The 5,659-nt window shown below is 41.0% G+C and overlaps 1 long non-coding RNA gene across 1 annotated transcript; it reads left to right on the forward strand.

Annotated features, from left to right (window-relative positions):
- Positions 1–3,398: 3,398 nt before the first annotated feature.
- On the forward strand, positions 3,399–4,981 carry LOC102304316. Its single transcript, XR_316870.3, has 3 exons — positions 3,399–3,521; positions 3,944–4,030; positions 4,335–4,981. It is a non-coding gene; the product is annotated as an uncharacterized LOC102304316 (long non-coding RNA).
- The last annotated feature ends 678 nt before the right edge of the window (positions 4,982–5,659 follow it).

A 5,659-nucleotide genomic window follows, 5' to 3' on the forward strand; every position in this document is an offset into this window, starting at 1 on the left:
ACTGTGCTGATGATGGATGGAGTGCACCAGAGGGGACTGTTAGAGGGCACTGGAGACCAGCAAGGAGAATATTAGGAGAGGAGCTCCAAAGAAGATAAACTGAAGCTGGAGGCTGTTAGACTATTAAAGCAATATAACCTTATAATCACAGCAAGTAAATCTTGTAAATGTTAACTTTGCTGTTATCTTTTTTCACCTCTCTTGTGCCTTGTCTGTTGCTTTGAACGGTTGACACCTTTTGGTACTTACTTAGTCACCTTTTCACCCGTCTCCCTCTCATTCACACTCGTATATTCTATTTTGCTTTTACTGACTTTCATTCCTCTTCTCTTTAGAGCACACCTCCATCTCTCCCGGCCTCCTTCCACCTGCTACTCTCACTACAGATCACAAAGTCATCTGCAACATCATTGTCCACAAAGACTCCTGCCTGACCTCATCCGTCTGGCTATCTATCAACTTTGGAAACAAGAAGGGACTGAAAGCAGATCTCTGATTTAATCCCACCTCGAAGTCCTCCTTCCATCTTCAACACACTCCCTCCACTCATTAGCACATTTCCATCTCCATCCTTAATCACCCTAATCTGCTGCACATCCTTTCCAGTCTCTCTCTAGCCAATTGATATAATCAACCCTTTACTCCTTCCTTACAGTCCAACCTCACAATTTACTGTAAGGCTTTTCCTTTAGTCTTGCCACCTCTCTCTTTGATGTAGACCTAGCTTCCCAGCACTCCTGTCTACTTTCTTCATCATTCTGACTATCCCACTTTTTCTTTGCTAACCTCTTCGTTTCCTGTACTTGCTCATTCCGACCTAAAGTCTCCTTGCCCTCTTTCCTCTGTCCAGTAGACATACCAAACACCTTTTGGTACTTTCCCAGTCATCTGGTAACTCTTCCCTACCACCCAGAGTCTGTCTCAACTGCTTCCTGAACTCTGCATAACCTTGCATGTGTTTTCTCTTGCTTCTTCTTCTTGATTTGCCAGTTCATGAAAACAGACATTTGATACTGCCTAATATTATTCTTCCTCAATGCCACCCTGCAGCCTCATATCTCTTTGAGATTGCACCTCCGTGAGATGTAGTCCACCTGTGTGCAGCTTCCTCCACTCTTATGTCACCTTGTGTTCCTTCCTCTTCTTGAAATATATGTTCTTTACAGCCATTTCCAACCTTCCAAAGTCCACTACCATCTGTCCATCTGCATTTCTCATCTCTCTACCCACTTAACACCCTCTCATCACCTCTTTTCCTTTCACCAGCATGTCCATTGGCATTGACATTGTCTCCCTCTCTCCTCCGTGGGAACACTCCCTACCACTTCATCCACTTACCGCAGAATTTCAGATGGCCTTCCTGATGCAACCTTCCCCATATGTAATCAAGACTTGGACCTTGCACTATGATTAGGTTGTTCTCTTAATGTCCCACCACAGAATTTAAATCAGGTTGAGGTCTGAACCCTGAGTGGACCATGACACAGAGTGTCACCATGAATTGTGTTAACTGACTTCCTTTAACAGGTTTCCTGGCCAATCAGAGCAATCCCAAAGCTGTTTGGAAGAAAACAGACCTGCAGTGCTCCTAACAGCTACAAGGACATTTATAACATATGTACATAAGTAGAAACCACTTAGTATACGTAATGTAATACCATTTCAGGTGCAATTACATTATTTGAACAAAACAAAATGTGATAATGAAACAGGGTTACCTCCCCACCCTTACTGCCTGCAGGAGGGCGATGAAGCTCTGGTCTGTTTGCCTCCGCACTCCATATTGATCTGGATCACCTTACGCCAACTCCTGGCCTGAAGGGTCAGAAAGTGGATAAGTTGGCCAAACATCCATTAATGCTCTCAAGGAAATACGCAGAACAGAACCTGACTTGTGAACAGAATAGACAGTTTTGAAAAAAGCAAGGTGTAGTAATGACTAATATGTGGACCAGACTCTCAGCATATAGTACATCGGAAAAAGTAACCAGTTTAAAGCACATAGAAATAACAGATTTTCCATCCAGTTTTAATTTCACTTAAATAACGAAATGCATTTAATATTGAAATTGTAAGCCGGTTCCATTATAAACTACTAAGCAGTTCCATGATGGTCTGACCAGAAAGCAGAAGCTGGCTTTTTCCTTTCCCTTGGAAACTGGAGCCAGCTGAAGGAAGCTGGATAACTTCAAATGGCTCAGTAGACCTCGTCACTGGCATGCAAGATTTCAGGGAACTATGTATCACCAAAGGAAAACTATAGTAATGGACTATAAAATGAGAAAAGATGACCACATACAGTCATGTTAAAAGGAAAGTTTTCACAGGACTCAGTGGAAAAACAATGTATTCCATGTTCCTCATCAATAACTTGAGGTAATAATTTTCTCACCTTGCTGCCCAGTCTTCTTTACAGCATTGCTGCAGTTCACTGAGGCTCTCTTAAGGTCTTACGTCTGATGTTGACACTGGAACATCTTGATTCTTTTCTTTTTCAGACATTTTGTTGTAGATTTATAGGTGTGCTTGGGATCAGTGTCCTTTTGCATAACCTAGTCTGGGTCAAGCTCTAGCTGTCAGACAGGTGGCCTCACATTTGACTCTAGAATACTCTGGCATACAGAGGAGTTCATTATCAACTCAATGACTGCAAGGTGTCATTGAGTTGAGGTAAAGTCAGTTGTAACAGTTGTTACAATAAAACTATTTTTGGACTATAATTTATAAAAGTAGCTGAACAGTAAATGCTAACTAGGTAGGTTACCAAGTTTGCATCTGTTATTGACTTTGACTTTTAAAGGGATGCTAGCTTTGCCTTATGAAAACGATGACTAAAGCTAATTTTACCAGCTGAAAGATGTGAAAACACCTTTAAGTGTGTTGTAAATAGACTGAACACGCAAGGAGTTGATCTTACTCAGAAACAGAGGATGCTGCATTCATGTACTTTGTCACGGTTCTGGGTCTTTATGAACCAGTATTTTGAGTTCTTGTATTTTTATATTATGGTTTATGTTCCTTGGTTGTACTGTTTTGATTATTGTCATTTCCCTAGGTTTTAGTTATGGTTGTCAAGGGTTTAGTTCTTAGGTTTTGTGTGATGGCTTCCCTTTGTTCCGTGTTGTGTCTAGTGTGCCTTTCTGTCCCATGTTTCAGGTCCCTATGTTCTGTCTCCGCAGTCTGTTAGGTTTACATGTCTTGAGTTCAGTCAGTGTGTTTCCTGTTTTACTTTCAAGATCTTTGTCCCACGTCAGTGTTTCTAGTCTTGCTTCCCTTGTCTCGTTCAGCCTAATTACTCCCAGCTGTGCTCTCCTTCTGTGTCTCATTACCCTTATTATCCCTCAGTGTATTTAAGCCCTGTGTTTCTTTCTGTCAGTGTCATGTCCTCCCTCATAGCTGTGTGTGGTTCTCCCGTGGCTCCTGGTGTATTAGTTTCCCCCAGTTGAATTTGCATTGTTTTGTATCACCTTTACTTCTGCTCAGCAAATAAAGCTGCATTTTTGAGTCAAGTTCCCATTTTGGTGAGTTTGCGTTCTCCTGCTTGCACACAGCCGTTTTGTGACATACTTGCTTTCACAATGTCGTACTATATTCAGAATAAGCAAACACCACCCTTTCTGTAACTCTCTGGCTGTTAAAAGCAAACGATTGTGGGAAGATTCACTTGCATTAAGTCCACCAAAGAGCAGTGGAAATTATGCTTTTCAGGGGTCAAATGTTGACTGAGTGACAAATTTTTTGTGACTGCTGAAGGAAACTGCAGTGAGTTCACCGCAAAGAGGAACAATTGTGGGGGGGAAAAAATGGCTGCAGTGAAAGGTTGTTTTTTTTTAATACTTATGACCAATGTGAAACCAAGAATAGCACAAACCTACACCTACGCAGTACCCATTAACGATTTTTCGATACGTTTTGACTGCCAACATGTCATGTGTGTGTGCAGAGCTCTATCCAGGAGAAAGGGACTGCTGCCAAGAGCACGATGAAAGGCTGCATAATTTTGTCTCCGGGTTATAAACCACACCGCCTGGTAACTCCAAAGTTCTCTAATTTACACAATGCGTCAGATGGCCTTTAGTCTTATTAATATCCTGGTTTTGTTCAGCTCGTGTTTGTGCAGCTTCACTGTGAGCAAAGCCACACTGAAATGTTCATCCACTGCAGTTCTTTAACAGCTTCAGGGGTGTTACTACTATTGTTTTCACCTTCTGAGTGTGTGCATGTACCATCATACCCAAAACATAGCCATCGTGGTCCCTCGTGCCCTGATACTTCTGCCTTTCCTTTGTTTTTCTCCCCTTTTCTTTGACTTTTCCTCACTTATCCTCCAACAGTTCCTTTGTCTCTCTTCCCTGAGGTCTGGTGTGTGAGCAGGTAAGTCTTACTACAGCTATGAGGTCATGCAACCGGCTTCGACTGGATCTCTGGCTAGCACACCTGCTCTCCCTCGGCTTATCAGCCAGCTGCATATTTAAGAGTCGTTCACTCAACATCAGGTTATACTGCTTCAGTAGTGCTAACAGCTTCCAGCCCAGCTTAGCGTCTTTGCGTCTGGTCTCCTCTTTAATATTCTCCAGTGGGCTCAGCTCTGGAACAGCCCCCTCTGCTGCACTCCATCCATCATCAACAAAGTTCTCCCACTAGTTTTGTTCTTCATCTGTATGCTAAACGATTCCAGTAACTTATCACGTAATTGTTATAGGGTAACTGTCTGTTTATGACTTTGTAAATTATCTAAACCTTCACTGTCACATTTGCAGGTAGAAAAAAGCAGTATCACCTGCTCTATAAGATTTTGCCACAAAATGTATTGCTATAATGTGTTAAGTGTATTTTTAATTCCTCTTGAAGATGTAGTGCTATCTCGTGAAATTCAGTGTGTATCGATTACATTTTTCATGTAAATTACCAAACCTTGCTCTTCAGTTTATGAGCTACGGAAGAATGTCCTCTTTTTTTTTTTTTTGTCTCTCATAAAATTCTCCAGTAAAAATATTGTTTGGCATCCTTGTTCCTTTTTCTGAATTATTGCAAAACAAGATTAATAAATGAGGATTTTGAATAGGAACCAAGCAAATTGCTCAGGACAATGAAGTTTAAATCAGTTCATATTTCTATTCACAGTGAAGACCATCCACTGAGCACTGAGGCCTCGTTAGAGCAGTAATCATTAAGGTTATTAGGAAATAAATCTCCTTGTCTTATCTTCAGTAAAAGTATTCAAATAATATTAAATATTATCCCTGCGATCTACAGCGCTGAACCATTTAGTGTCAATGTCATTATAAGTATCACTTTCACACAATGCATATCTTATTATAGACAAAATTTTGATGAGCTGAAGGAGAAAACTTAATAAAACTTGCCTCATGATGGCCCAGTATTAGATTTCATATCACTGTGATAGCAGTGATAACAACATGAAACAGTCACGTCAGCTCTCACTGTGTGGAAAGAAAAAAGATGATCTGATGATCCAGGATACCAACATTAATTCCTGAAATAGGAGAGCTATGTAATTGTAATGCAAAGACAATGCCGACACACACACACAGAAATACACAAACATGTTACATTTAGTGAAGTTGCGTGGACAGTGTGTGGGATGTCAGAACTGAAACCACACAGTCAACAGTTGCAGGCTATAAAATTTGAACTT

Source organism: Haplochromis burtoni, unplaced genomic scaffold (assembly GCF_018398535.1).
Source record: "Haplochromis burtoni strain Fernald_Lab_line unplaced genomic scaffold, NCSU_Asbu1 Contig_266, whole genome shotgun sequence".
NCBI lineage: Eukaryota > Metazoa > Chordata > Actinopteri > Cichliformes > Cichlidae > Haplochromis > Haplochromis burtoni.